Source organism: Cynocephalus volans, chromosome 13 (genome assembly GCF_027409185.1).
Source record: "Cynocephalus volans isolate mCynVol1 chromosome 13, mCynVol1.pri, whole genome shotgun sequence".
In the NCBI taxonomy this organism is placed as follows: domain Eukaryota; kingdom Metazoa; phylum Chordata; class Mammalia; order Dermoptera; family Cynocephalidae; genus Cynocephalus; species Cynocephalus volans.
The window spans coordinates 26777472-26794003 of NC_084472.1; positions in this window are offsets into that span (position 1 = coordinate 26777472).

Sequence of the window (16532 nt, forward strand, 5' to 3'; positions counted from 1 at the left end):
AAATGGATTAAAGACTTAAGTGTAAGACCCAAAAACTGTAAAATTACTAAAAGAAAATATAGGTGAAGCAACTAGGTCTGGGCACAGACATTACAGACAGGAGCCTGAAAGCACAAGCAGCAAAAGAAAAAATAAACAAATGGTACTATATCAAACTAAAAACCTTCTGCACAGCAAAGGAAACAATCAACAGAGTGAAACAACAACGTATAGATTGGGGGAAAATTTTGCTAACTATGCATCTGACAAGGAATTTGTATCTATAATATACAAGGAACTCAAACAATTATATAGTAAAAAAACAAGTAACCCAATTAAAAACTGGGCAAAGGAGCTGAATAGACATTTTTCAAAGGAAGACATACAAATGGCCAACAGGTTCATGAAAAAATGCTCAACATCACTAGTCATCAGGGAAATGCAAATTAAAACTACATTGAGATACCACCTCACCTCAGTTAAACTCTGGGGTATATACCCAGAGGAATGGAAATCATCATGTTGAAGGGATACCTGCACTCCCATATTCATCACAGCTCTGTTTACAGCAACTAAGACATGGACCCAACCTAAATGTCCATTGATGGATGATTGGATAAGGAAACTGTGGTATATGTACACCATGGAATACTATTCTGCCATAAAAAAGAACAAAATTCTCCCATTTGCAACAACATGAATGAACCTGGAGAAACTTATGTTGAGTGAAACAAGCAAAGCACAAAGGGATAAATACCGCATGTACTCACTCATATGTTGGAGCTAAGAGAGAAAGAAGGAAGGAAAGAAAGACCACAGTGGTGAGCTGTACTTGCAGAGGGAAGAACATTCTATGGGCTACGAAGTGGAGTGAAGGGGATGGGGAGAGGGGGAGGGTAGTTGGGGATAATTGGGTGGGGGACACGGGGTACAAATACAATTTGTGGTAATGGGTATACAGCCAGTATGAATCTGGCCCCCACAACATGGGTACGAGGGGTGACAATCAGGTTTGTATCTCATGAATATTCATAACCAATAGAAAAAAAAAACCCTGGCACCTCCTCTCTCTCTCTCTTGCTTCCTCTTGCCATGTGATCTGCTTGTACCCGCCAGCTGCCTGCTGCTTTCCGCCATGAGTAGAAGCAGCCTGAGGCCCGTGCCAGAAGAATCTGTCCCAGAATCAAGAGCCAAATAAACCTCTGTTCCTTATAAATTATCCAGTCTCAGGTATTCTGCTATAGCAACAGTTAAATGGACAACTACACAGTGGCTTTGCCTAAGCTGGCAGTGATGCAGCTGTGGAGAGCAATATATAGCATTTGGAGCACATGTATTAGTCCATTTCCGTTGCTTATAACAAAAGTACCTGAAACTGGTTAATTTGTAAGAAAACTAAATTTGTTGCTTACCATTTCAGAGGCTGGGAAATCTGAAGTACAGGGAACACATCTGGTGATGGCCTTTTTGGTGGTGACAGTGACACAGGAGTGTCATATGGCAGAATGACAGACAGAGAGAGAAACTCTCACATGCTCTCCCTATAAAGCCCTCAGAACCATGCCCATGACCAACACCATTAAACAATCAACTTATTAATCCATTTACTAGGGCAATGGCCCTTACAATTTAATCACCTCTTCAAGGCCCAACCTTTCAATTACCATAATAGAATTTCCCACTCTCTTAATACTGACACAGTGAGGGTTAAGTTTCTAATGCATGGACTTTGGGGAACACAATCAACAGCATTATGCCCCTCTCCCCCAAAGTTCATGTCCTTCTTACGTGTAAATACATTCATTCCATCCCCAAAGTCTGAACTTGTTTCAAGTCAGAAGTTCGAAGTCTCAATGTCCCATCTCTGAAATCAGAAAGACTCATCTACTTCCAAGATACAATGGTGGAACAAACATAGGGTACATATTGCTCTTCAAAAAGGGAGAAATAGGCCAAAAGAAATGGATAACAGGTCCTAAGTATGTCCAAAACCCAGCAGAGCAGGCATCAAACCTCAAACCTGGTGAATCATGTATCTTGACTCCATGTTTGACATCCTCTGCATGCTGGTGTGGGCTTGGGTCCCCAAGTCCTCAGGTAGCCCTACCCCTATGGCTTTCCAGGTCTCAGGTGATTCATCAGCTCTCACAGTCTGGCTCTACATTTCTGGGATCCCCATGATGGTCCCACTCTCATGGCTCCACTAGGAATAGCACTGACACAGCTTCTCTGGGGCAGCTCCAACCCCACATTTCTGCTCAGCATTGTTCTAGTGAAGGCAGTCTGTAGTGACTCCATCCCTGCTACAAATCTCTTCCTGGGTCCCCAGGCTTTTCCATACATCCCTTGAAATCTGGGTGAAGGCTGCCATGTCTTCACTGCTCTTGTGTTCTGCTAGTCTGCAGACCTAATACCACGTGGATGCTGCCAAGGCTTCTGGCTTGCATCTTCCAAAACTGCATATCTGGCCACACCTGGGGCCAATTTAGCCACAGCTGGAGTGACCAAAGTAGTCAGGGTGCAGGGACCAGCATCCTGAGGTGGCCTTGGGCAGTGAGTCCATGGAGAGCACCTCAGGCTTGGTCCTAGAGACCATTCTGTCTCGCTAGCCCTCTGAGCCTGTGATGGGAGGGGCAACCTCAAATATCTCTGAAATGCCTTCAAGGTCTTTTTCCCCTTCTCTTAATAATTTCTTTCTTCTGTGCTAATCTTCTTAGCAAATGGTTGCTGTGCTACATCCTTGCTTTTGTGGCCAGGCTGAAAGTTTTCCAATTTTTTGTCCTCTGCTTTCTTTTGAATCATAAATTCTGGCTTTGTGTTATGCCTTTTCTGCCATAACTCTGGGAAGGCTTTTGTGAGTAGCCATGCAGCTTCCTGAATGCTTTGCTGCTTGGAAATTTCTTCCACCAAATACCCTGGGTCAGCACCTTTAGGCTCCACATTCTGTAAAACTTTTGGGCATGAACATAATGCAGCCAAGTTACTTTCAAGTTCATAGTAAGGATGATCTTTGCCTCAGTTTCCAATAAATCCCTTCTCATTTATATTTGAGATCTTAGAATGGACTTTACTGTCCATATTTCTATCATCATTGGGCTGACCACCATTTAATGAATCTCTAAGAAATTCCAAAGTTTCCCCTCACCTTTTTGTCTTCTTCTGAGTTCTCCGAACTCCTCCAACCTTTGCCCAACACCCAGATCTAAAGCTGCTTCCCCGTTTTCAAGTATTTGCTATAAGCAACACACCATTCTCTGGGACCAATTTTCTGTATTAGTCCATTTCTGTTGTTTATAACAAAAATAGCTGACACTGGGTAATTTTTAAAAGAACAAAACTTATTCCTTGCATTTTCTATATATGAGGATACTTCAAAAAGTTCGTGGAAAGATTAAAATTGTCTTTTAATTGTACTTTTCCATTGAGAGGCTGGGAAGTCCAATGTCTAGGGATCACATCTGGTGATGGCCTAGTTGGTGGTAACAGTGACACAGGGGTCTCATGGGATAGGGCAGAATGGTGGAGCAGAGAGAGAAAGACTCCCACATGCTCTCCTTTTAAAGCCCTCAGAACCGTGTCCATGAACCACCATTAAACCATCAACCTATTAATACATTTATTAGGGCATGTTCCTCACAATCTAATCACCTCTTCAAGGTTCTGCCTTTCAATTGCCATAATAGGATTTCCCACCTTTTAACACTGACAAAGTGTGGGTTAAGTTTCTAATGCATGGACTTTGGGGGACACAATTCACAGCAATGCAGCATTTTGAATGTGTAGCTGATAGCTCTTGCTGATGGATTACAAGTGGGGTATGAGAGAAAAAGAAGAATCAAAGATGACTCCTAAGTTTTTAGCAAAATTTTAGTTCTGAGCATCCGAGTGACTGATACAACCTTCACAGAGAAGTGAGAGACTGTGCGAAGTATAATTTGTGGAGATGAATCCAGAGTTTTATATTGGACGTGTCAGGTTTGAGGTACATGTTTTTTTTTTTTTGTTGGTTTTGTTTTTTTTTATCATTGTCAATTTTATTTTTTAATACTTTTATAATCTTTTTTTTTTTTTTAAGATGACGGGTAAGGGGATCTTAACCCTTGACTTGGTGTTGTCAGCACCACGCTCTCCCAAGTGAGCTAACCAGCCATCCCTATATATAGGGACCCGAACCTGTGTCCTTGGTGATATCAGCATGAGGTACATGTTATCACCCTATAAGGAGATGTGAATAGGCAACTGGATAAGTGAGTGTAAGCTCAGAGGAGAAGCTCAGGCTGGAGAAATAAAGCTGGGAGTCATCAGCAAACTCATCATTTCTTAAAGAGATAAAACTAAGTATCCTGAAGGAAATGAATGAAAATAAAAAATAAAGTGAACCTGAGTCCTGATCCCTAGGTTACTTCAATATTTAGAGATGAGAAAAAAGAAGGTCTTGGAAAAGAGGATGACAAATGGCTGGTGAGGTAGAAGGAAACCCAGAAGACTGAAGTATTCAAGAAGCAATGAAGAGAACTTTCCATGATAAAGGGAGTGAGCCAACGTACTAGAAATGATACTGAATTGGGGAAGAGAATTGGGAATGATTAGCGGATTTAGAAATATGGAGATCCCTGAATCTGTTGATGAGAGTGATTTTTGGCTAAGTAAGACTAAGGAGGATGAACGAATTAAAGTGAGTTCAAGACAAATGGGAGCTGAAGCAGTAAAGAACAATGATTTCAGGGAGTTTTCCTAGAAAGGGTACAATAGCTGGAGGGCTTATGGTCACAGGAGTTTTAGTTTATTCGTTTTATGAGATAAACAAACAGTGCACTTATGCCCAGGTGGGATTGATCTACTGGAGAGAAAAAATACTGGTAATGAAACAGAGAGAAAGTTTAATTATAGGAGCCATTTCTAGGAATGGAAAAGAGGAGTATTAAAAGTGGAGAAGATAACCTTAAATAGAAAGAGGAATACTTTATCCATTGCAACAGAAAAAAAAAAAAAAAAAAAAAAGTACATATAGGTACAAATCAAAATTTATTGGTAGATTTTTTGTGAGAAAATACATAAATTCTCCTTTAATTGCTTCTCTTTCCATTTGTTCAGTAAAATAAGAAATTCCATCAACTGAGATTGGGCAGAGTAAGGGGTTGGAGACTGCGTTAATGAGGGAAATATGGTAAGGTTGTCAGGCATGCTAAGGGCCCCACTAGAAATTCGTGATCCAAAATCTGAAGGGGGACCACTCAGTACATCGTGTATCTTGCTGTATGTGCCGCAGCACAACCGTTCCATTCAAGAGACAGAGCAGAAACAAGGGAGTGGGGAGCAGAAGAGGATTAAAAGACAATAAAAGTGTATTAGACTCAACAGGTTAATTTTCAAATGTTTTTCAGTTTCTTTAGATCCTAGTCACAACTTCATCTTTTGATGACAGTCAGATTGGTGAATGCTGAAGCAAAGAGGAAATAATGGTTGTCTCGTTTTCTTTTTGTAACTGTTATAACACGTCTGGTGCTTCTTAGCAGATTATGCATCAGGATCTTTAATATAAGGGAAAAGGGTTAGTATTTTAAAGACAGACACCATCCTGAAATAATGCAGTGTTTTTGTTTGGACATATGAGAGACTACTGCTCCTGCACATTTTCCCAACTATGCAGATACAGTGTTTAAAGTGGAGAAATATCACTCTGCTGTCAGCAATAGAACCATATGTAGAACCATAAAGAAGATTGAAATTGGAATATGATCAACATAATGTCTCTGTATCTCTGTCTCCATCCCTGTCTCTCTCTCTGTGCGTATGTATGTGTACATACAGACACACATATATACATAAATATATACAAGTATGAATATATACACACACATTTTCCAACTAAGGTAAATTTTACATAATTGAACATAAAATTCATGGTCAGTAATGTCAAAAATGAGTGAGCTTTGGAACTGCTTATTAAACGAAAAAAATGGACATTTTGTAAGTATCTGATAACTGTTTTTCACTATAGAGACACAGTTTGTCTATTACTAAAGTAAACCCCTCAACCACAGTTTCCTGGGAATCTCCCTAAAGGAATTAAATTTGCAAACAAATGGTCTTCTCACACAGTGTTTCTTTGAAATGATTGGTTGCACATGGCCAACTGTTTCTCAGTTTTGCTCTAGAGTTCCTTAAAACCCTTGGTAGATACCATCTGGCCCTGGTGATTAATCTCATTTGCTTTGTCAATTTTGTGAAAACATCTAAGTATTGACCACTATTTGATCTTGTATATATACAACCTGCTCATTTCCTGTAACAATCTGGATTTGAGAATCTCCCTGATACCTTCCTAATTAACATCTAAGGCAAAGAATCAATTCAGTCTATCAGAACTCACGTTTTTATCCTTCAGTATATCATTTACCCCAAAGTCACCAAAAGGTCCCAGTGATGACACTCCTGGTGGATTTCTGCATAGGCTAACACTGAAACACTTTTCATTGTTCTTTGATTCTCCCACAAAGTAGTCTTTGCCCAATTTACTTGTATTTTATATCAGTGAATTTCTCTTTTCTTCTTATTCTGTCCATCTTTACATCTCTCACATATTTTCCAGGCAGTCTATTTTTTGGCAAGTAACTGGTATTTTTGATAATTGGCACATATTTTTTGGATTCACAAAAAGCAATAAGGTGTATATCAACAGTTTCCAAGAAAGAATAATGTTGTACATATTGACTCTGAGAAAGACTCCATAATTTTTTATTTTTTTATTTTTTTTTTGCATGTGAACTTTTTTTTTATCCCTTTCCCACTTAGGTGTTGAATTGAAATTTTTTAATTTTCTGAATTAAATTTTTATAGTAACTTTTACTTAAGATATTAGAAATTATTAATATTAACAAAGATACTTTATTCCTTTTTATAGATGCCTGAAATTCCTGACATTGTCAGTAGCTTTGCTTAGATGTACAGTCTGCATAGAGAATATGATAGGAACGATTTGGGCTTCTTTGTATAATATGTTGACGATGACCAAAGAAGCAGATAGAGAGAAGACCTCAGATTTTTTATGAAATTCCACCGATAAATGAAAATCTAGAAATATCAAATTCAAGGTGACTATATATCAATTAACTTAAAACATACAGGATTAATAACAATAAATATTTACCTTTTTCTCAAGAACTCAAAACACTTAACTTCATCACTTTAAATCTCACAGCAAGAGCTGTGATCTGGGAATGAGTAGGGAGAACAGGTGATCAGGTAATCTGGTCAGGGTGCCCAACCAGGAGTGCTATTTCCTGCTACTGTCTTCATTCTGTTTACAGAGAGACATGCCAATATTTCTGCATGACACCACAAAATATTTCAATGCAGCTGTAATCCACTAAAGCTCTTCACCTGTGCCAACTCCCAAAGTCATTTTACTTTCAGTCATAGCCAGTCAAACATTTATAAATATAGCAAATATAAAACTCTAGTAATTGAGCAATTTAAATTCAGTATTCGTCTATTTAGAAATTATTGCTTGCAGTGAGTCAACAACAAAATCTAATAAGTAAATGAAATTGGGAGACATTAATGAACACAAAGGAAGTATTAGCTGTAGAGAAAATAGTAAAAGTAAGATTTGCCACAGCATTTGTTTCAGCCATACAAATAACTGCTTATCATACTCTCCCTAAGGAATCAATTAAAAATGAGTCTCAGGTGATGGAATGTATTTGCAGCAATGGAGACAGTTTTATTATTTCAACTATTTTTTGCTTATATTCATTAATTAGCATAATCTTATTTTTAATATTATATACATTAAGTAAAATACAAAAAAATCAAATGTAGAAAAACACATACACATACAAATTACACACACATACACACAGACATCAAAACCCATATGTACATTGTGACTTTGTATAGCAGAACCACAGATGAATTTTCACCTTAGATATGTTGCTGACATGCTATGTTGCTTTAGGCAAATTATTTTAATGTATGGATTTAAAAATTCTTTGAAAGCAAGATAATTCACCTGAGATCAGTGTTACTGATCCAGTTACTAAATTGCATTTGCATAATAAGGATGATATTTGAGATGGATACAAATTGATTTGAGTTCCATAGTATACAGTTATAGCACTTGGCCATCCAGGAGAATAGTCAAATCCATCTTTATTTCCGCACTTGATAGCAGACCGCACCTCAGTGCAGCATTTCTATTCATCCTAGTCTTCTGCTTTTGTATTTTGAAGTCCATACTCTCATTTCTGCCTAATTGCTACTTACTATGGACTACAGCAACCCCAAATTCTCCTCTACTTCTTAATTAAAATTTTGACTCTTACCTCCCACCTGCCATCCTTCTCAATGACTACTCCATGTACACAGATAATTTTTTACAACCCACTAAATAATTACACGTATTTGATTTTGTTTCCTGAGGCACCATTTTACCATCTAATTCTCAGGGATTATTTACTTTGTCATCTGCCCTACTTTCCCAATCTAACAAATATGCTTCACACTGTTTCTGGAGCATTACATTTTTCATTACTACACTCTTCTTAGATTGCGATCTTTTTAGCCATATGAAATTTTACTTTCTACACTTAGTGTTTGCTTTAATAGTGCCATTAATAGTAAATAAGACTCATTTCTTCCTCTGACTTTTTTTAGATTCAAAGTTTCTCTTTTGCCAAAAATTTTGTATTAGTCATCTGTATGTTTGCATTAACAATCTTCAGGTTGCTTTGCTCTTTTTTTTTTTTTTCCTTATTTATTTCTTTATTTATTATTTTATGTATTTATGTATTTGTTTATTTGTTATGAATATTCATGAGATACAAAGCTAATTGTCACCTCTCATGCCCATGATGTGAGTGCCAGATTCATACTGGGAACATACCCATTACCAGAAATTACTTTTGTACCCCATGTCCCTGCCCAATTATCCCCCGACCTCCCTCCCCTCCCCCTTTTCCCCCCACTCCACTTTGTAGCCCTAGGAATGTTACCTCCCTCTGTAAGACCAATGCACTACTGTGGTCTTTCTGTCCTTCTTTCTTTCTCTCTTAGCTCCCACTTATGAGTGAGCACATGTGGTATTTATCCCGCTTTGCCTTGCTTATTTCACTCAACTTAAGTTTCATCCATGTTGTTGCAAATGGGGGTATTTCATTCTTTTTTTACGGCAGAGTAGTATTCCATGGTGTATATATACCACAGCTTCCTTATCCAGTCATCCATAGATAGACATTTAGGTTGGTTCCATGTCTTGGCTATTGTAAACAGAGCTGCAATGAACATGGGAGTGTAGGTATCCCTTCGATGTGATGATTTCCATTCCTCTGGGTATATACCCAGAAGAGGGATTGCTGGATCTTGATATATACTCAATAAACTTGTGAAGAGCAACTAAGTAAGGAAATAATGAGAATTATAAAAGGAACTTCCATTTCCAATGATAAATGCATATGTCTATCACCTGTCTCTCCCTGTATCCATCCCACCTAAGTGACAGAAATAATTTTTTTAAAAGAATTAATATACAACAGCCCTGGAAAATAGGAAAGAATTCCTTCAGCTAATTAGAAATTTAGGGAAATTTTTAGGGGAAAAAAATGTTTTTAAAATGATGCTGGAATTCTTTAACCTTTCGAGCTAATTTATTGAATCCCCATTATTTTTTAAATTTTATTTATTTATTTATTTATTTATTTATCTATCTATTTATTTATTTATTTTAATTTATCAGTATAAAATACAGTTGATTTTCATGCCCCTTTACCAATCCCCTTCACCAATTCCTCCTTTTCCTCCCTCCCTCTTCCCCATCCCCCCATCAACATCATATCTGTTCACTCGTCTTAGCAAGTTCAAGGAATTGTTTTCATTGTGTGTCTTCTCCACCTCTCCGTTGTTTGTACATTTATTTATTTATTTTTATTAGCTCCCACAAATAAGTTAGAACATGTGGTATTTCTCTTTCCATGCCTGGCTTATTTCACTTAGTAAAATTTTCTCTAAGTCCATCCATGTTGCTGCGAATGGTACTAAGGATACTAGAGATGGGGTGCAGGGAGGGAAGGAGGTTGGGGAGTTATCGGTTAGGTAAAGAGCATAAAGAATAATTGTGATTTGTAATAATAATATGCTAGTAAAAATGTAGAAAAAATTTCATGAAAAAAAATTGAAAATAAAAAAAAATAAGATGATACTGGAAACAGATCAGAGAAAAAAACCACAGTTCAAACAAAGATATAGAATAGAATTGCTAATGCATAAATGTCCTTCCTCCATAGTAAGCCCTGAAGAAACTCTAAGCTCAGTGTCATAGAGCACAAAAAGTAGAAAGTGGCCCATGGGGCAATCAAAAGAGCAAAGAGTAAAAAATATATATGAAACATGATCACAGTTACAATACATATATAATTTTAATGTGTAGAAAAAGTAGAAAACATTTATGTTTTAAGTGAAATTAAGAAAACTATAAGGTCTAGTTTTGGATTGAAACTGAAGGAAAATACAAAAACTTTCAATCTTTAATGTATAGGTATTGCTTTACTTGCTCTTTTTTTCATACAATAAATTTGTATTTGGCAAAAGAGAGAGAGAGAGAAAGAGAGAGAGAGAGAGAGAGAGAGAGAGAAATACTAGTTTCCTAATACATTTTTATCTTCTTCCCTGCAAGTAAAATTCAATTATCAATGATGTTGGTCTTAAACAACAAAATCTCTCCTGTATCGCAATTTCTAACCCTCTGTAGCAGCTAGAAGTTGGCCTGTGGTTCAGTCTGGCCAGTAGAGCACATTCAGGAATTTGCTGTTAAGGGAACTGAGGTGTTGGCACAGCATTCATCCTCCCTTGAATGAGGACATGATGTTTAGAGCAAAGAAACAAGCATGAAAAATGTCTATTCAGCTCCTTTGCCCATTTTTTAATTGGGTTATTTGGTTTTTTGCTGTATAATTGCTTGAATTCCTTGGATATTATGGGTATTAATCCCTTGTTAGATGCATAATTAGCAAAAATTTTCTCCCAGTCTGTAGGTTGTCATTTCACTCTGTTGATTATTTCCTTTGCTGTGTCAAAGCTTTTTAGTTTGATACAGTCCCATTTGTTTATTTTTTCTTTTGTTGCTTGTGCTTTTGGGCTCCTGTTCATAAATTCTATGCCCAGACTTAGTTTCTGAAGTGTTTGACCTATATTTTTTCCTTAGTAATTTTACAGTTTCCAGTCTTATACTTAAGTCTTTAATCCATTTTGAGTTGATTTTAGTGTATGGTGAGAGATGATATCCAGTTTCATTTTCTGCATATGAATATCCAGTTTTCCCAGCACCACTTGTTGAAGAGGCAGTCTTTTCCCCATGTAGATTTTTGTTGTCTTCGTCCAATATAAGATGGCTATAAGCCTCAGGGGTGATTTCTGGGTTCTCAAGTCTAATCTACTGGTCTGAATGTCTGTTTTTATACCAGTACCATGCTGTTTTAGTCACAATAGCTTTGTAGTATGATTTCAAGTCAGGTAAGTGTTATGCCTCTGGCTTTATTTTTTTTGCTCAGGGTTGCTTTGGCTATTTGGGGTCTTTTGTTGTTTCATATGAAAGGTAAGATTGTTTTTTTCCATTTCTGTGAAGAACGTCATTGGTATTTTGATGGGAAACTAAAAGAGAAAGAAGGAAGGAAAGAAAGACCACAGTAGTGCATTGGACTTGCAGAGGAAGAGAACATTCTTTGGGCTAAAAAGTGGAGTGGGGGGAAAGGGGAAGGGGCAGGGAGGTTGGGATAATTGGGTGGGGGACACAGGGTACAAATGCAATTTGTGGTAATGTGCATGCTGCCAGTATGAATCTGGCCGTCACATCATGGACATGAGAGATGACAATCAGCTTTGTATCTCATGAATATTCATAACCAATAAAAATTTTTTAAAAAATACATTAATGCAAAAGAATACAACTGTTGGTAAAGTTGAAATTTAGAAAGAACCAAATTGCTGATGACCCTGTTGTGTAGCTATATGGCTGGTGGTTCAATCCTTACCTCAAGACTACCTGTTTGATGAGAAAACTTAATCACCATTTGCTTAAATAAATGATCTTTTGGTTATCTGCTAGGTCAATTTCCAGTTAATAACTTCATTGTTTTTGAGAAAGAAATCTAACATGTTGTAGGTCCTCAGTTTTTTTGTAAGTCTAAATAGAAATACAAGATAAATATAAATTGTAAAAGTGCCTACAGAAATATACAAATATATCTAGGTATGAATGTATATTAGCATGAAATAATTTGAAATCATTTTGACCAAGCTTACAAAGCAAGATGAATTGAATAATATTCATGTTAACTTACTATGAATATTTTATTATTCAAAATCTCAAAGATAAAATTAATAACAAGATTTTTTCAGCTGTGACCTCATCCTGTCAAACCCATTCAACTGAAGTCATTTTCACAGCCCTCCATCATCGAATCAGTAAAATTATCTCAAATTTAAAAGAATGTCATCTTTTATCCAGTTTAGCCCTGGAAGGAGATTCTGTGATACTGAGATTTTGGCTCTTCTGAATTGACAAATGTGCCTAAGTCAATTGGTACTGTTATAATGCAAAACACTCCATGCTCATGTGACTCGGGGTCTGCTCTGTTTCTGACAAATGTTGGCACTATCAAATAATCTGTTGATTCTCTTAGATGTGTAATTTTATAGGTGGCTAATTTTCCACACTGTCTAATGAGATTTCGCTAGCAAATAAGTGCCTAAAACATGTGGAGATAATGTTCTTTAGATCAAAGGAAACTGTTATTTTTAGAACTGTCAGAGTTAAAATTTTAAAGGGATAAAACTATTTTGTTTCCCAAAATTAGTTGCTTTTGTCTACTGTTAAACACATATGTTAGGACTAAAGACAGAATTTGTGCTAACAGCTACAACTGTTTGACAATTCATTAAATGGAATCACATTTACACTTTTTTAGGAAACTAAAATCTTGCTTGTTTTATCCAGGCCACCTGAGTTTATTATCAGCAACATTTTCTTAGGAAAACATAATGAACCTCTAAATTCCTGTTATTCTTTGTATCTATAACATGTATTAGGCTCACAATTTTATTTTTAGAATACAATACATCTTCATATATTTACTCTGTCTCTCCAAATGGAGATTTGGCTCCCAAAAGAGAGACTGTACATTAATTTTATTTTTAAGTAAGAACATGTAATTGCTATGCCATACCCCCAGAAAGAGAGTTCAATATATATTTGTGGTTAATGTTGATAATTATGGTCATGATAATGATAGTTGTGGTAAGAATAATATACCTGCATTTCAAAAGTATTTATGGATTGTACATACTTTTCGGTTGAGAAATTGTTTGAAGAAATATATTGTATGTCATCACAGAGTGGGAAATCTCAGGTAAATATTGGCTCACACCCAATCAAATAAATTATTACCATTTGCACACCTGCATAGAATAATTGACAGATAAGAAGTAGCCTAAGTGGGAAGAGTGTTGGTGTTAGTATCTTAGCAATCATCACAGGAAATCTCTGATTGATGGAAAGACACAATCAAGGCAAGGGAAACAACTTCCTTGAATGAAAGATGAAAGTAAAGACAACAAGATGTTTCTTTTTTTTTTTTTTTTTTGCAAAGACCAGGATGTACACAGCAGTCAAATATGCAAGCTCTTCTGGCTTTGAATTACAAGGAATATGTCACAGCTTTCAGTACTGATGAGGATAAATATGGCAGGTCCTTTGAGAAACTCAATCTGGACCATTTGCCAGGTGCTTTAACAGCTTGTGACCCATCCTACTGTTCCTAAAGATATATGGCAATTCCAATACGTGCCAATAGGCTAACCCAAAGGTGAGCTATAAACAACACTAGGCACTATAATCATAGGCATAGAGTATCTTACCTTTGGCGTATTCACTCCTATCACATTACACCTATTATCTATATAAATAAGACCGTCTAGACCTAGCAGGGTCTAATGTGAGATAAATCCTAAGCATCCCTGGGATATAAGCTCATTAGATGTAGACTTCAGCCTAATTCTTCAGGGCTGGATTTGAGTTTGCATCTCTTGTCTTTTCTCTTTACTTACTATGTGATCTTGGATAGATATTTTTACCTTTTGAGTCTTAGGCTCTTCATTTGTAAAAGAGAGATAAAAATGCAATATAATTGAGTGAGGTAGTATGCACAGGACACTTAGCATAGTGCCTTGCATTCTATCATATCTCAAGAGGTGAAAGAAAAGAGAAACTAATTATTTTTGCACATTTACTTAAAACAATGAAATGTTGGTTGGTAGCTCCTATTAGAGTTGCAGACTGGATTTAGTCTTAGGCCCAACGCAATATCAAAGTTGACATCAAAATAGGCAGCAATGTCTATAAAGTTATGATCCAGTGAAATTTTAGCAATGGCACAATATAGATAATCACAATTCTTTTCTCTATCACAATGGTTATGAGTCTACCCTTTGGTTAATGGTGTACCTTAGCTATAGTCTCTGGAATCAAGAATGCAAAGATATTTGGTGATTATGTATTTATTTACAACAACCAATTATTTTCTTTTATCTATAGTGAACCAAATAAGCAGAATCCTATATTTTATATCATGCAGGAATTCTTAAAGCTTAACAAAATAAGGCCTTTGAAGACTTAAATTGAGTTATTTCAGTAGAGCTGTTCTGCTTAAAATATAAATGTGGTTGTAAAATAAACAAAAATATTGGAATGAAGTATTTAGGCTTACCTATTATATTCTATGGCAAATAAGAAAGTATATATTTATAGGTGCCTTGCACCTATTAATAATGAATGGGAAAATTCACCTAACCTGGTTACATGTCAAATCAATGACTACTTTCAAAAAAAGCCAGAAACCAGTAATTAAAGTCAATATTGCCTAAGCTACAATTCATTTGCTTTCTTTAGTGGGAGGTGTTGTAGAATTCATTCTCAGTTCAAGTTTTCGTTACCGGTAATCATGAACCTGGTTCACCACATCACATTGCATCTGTTCTTTCATCTGAACATATTCACAGGGAAATAAAGCCAATGTCAATGGCATCATTGGCCAAAGTGATGTCAAGAAAATCTGACAAGAACATTAGAAAAAGAGAAGACGTAATAGAGAATAGTGAAGGATGATGATGATAAAAACTCCTAAAAACATTAGGCAGTGAAGAGGATAGTAGCCAGAAGCAAGAGCACCGGGAGAAAAAATATCACTTTAATCCCTTGCCAATTTTCACAGATCTGAGCTGTCTGTGGAAACTGAGATATGAAGCTCACTGGCCTTAGGCATATGAAAAACATCAAAAGTAAAAAAGGTCACAGCAAGTTTCCAGAATGCTTGATCTTTATGTTTAAAAAAAAAAAAAAAAAAAAAAGGAAAACCTTAATCTTCTGCTAGCTCAATATAAGATGAGAGATTTCCAGACAAATCACAAATGTTAAGAAAATACTTCTGGAAACAGGAATAGCATTTTTGAAAACATAAAACTAAATGTAAGAAAATAAAACTTGGGGGTACCAAGAAACACGTAAAGATTCACCACTAAAATAGTCACTATTTTTAACAACATTAATATTCATTGATAAAATAAATTTAAAGATAAGATTTTAAGATTTTTTTTTTTCAAAATTAGTAGTTTTTATTCTTAGTCATATGACATTTAATTTACATTTCATTTTTTTTTGTTATTTTTTATTTTTTTTATTTTATTTTATTTTTTTAAATTTTATTTTGTCGATATACATTGTAGCTGATTATTGCTCCCCATCACCAAAACCTCCCTCCCTTCTCCCTCCCCCCCTCCCCCCCAACAATGTCCTTTCTGTTTGCTTGTTGTATCAACTTCAAATAATTGTGGTTGTTATATCTTCTTCCCCCCCCCCCCGGTTTGTGTGTGTGTGTGTGTATGTGTGTGTGTGAATTTATATATTAATTTTTAGCTCCCTCCAATAAGTGAGAACATGTGGTATTTCTCTTTCTGTGCCTGACTTGTTTCACTTAATATAATTCTCTCAAGGTCCATCCATGTTGTTGCAAATGGCAGTATTTCATTCGTTTTTATAGCTGAGTAGTATTCCATTGTGTAGATGTACCACATTTTCCGTATCCACTCATCTGATGATGGGCATTTGGGCTGGTTCCAACTCTTGGCTATTGTAAAGAGTGCTGCGATGAACATTGGGGAACAGGTATACCTTCGACTTGATGATTTCCATTCCTCTGGGTATATTCCCAACAGTGGGATGGCTGGGTCGTATGGTAGATCTATTTGCAATTGTTTAAGGAACCTCCATACCATTTTCCATAGAGGCTGCACCATTTTGCAGTCCCACCAACAATGTATGAGAGTTCCTTTTTCTCCGCAGCCTCGCCAGCATTTATCGTTCATAATCTTTTAGATTTTAGCCATCCTAACTGGGGTTAGATGGTATCTCAATGTGGTTTTGATTTGCATTTCCCGGATGCTGAGTGATGTTGAGCATTTTTTCATATGTCTGTTGGCCATTTGTATATCTTCCTTAGAGAAAT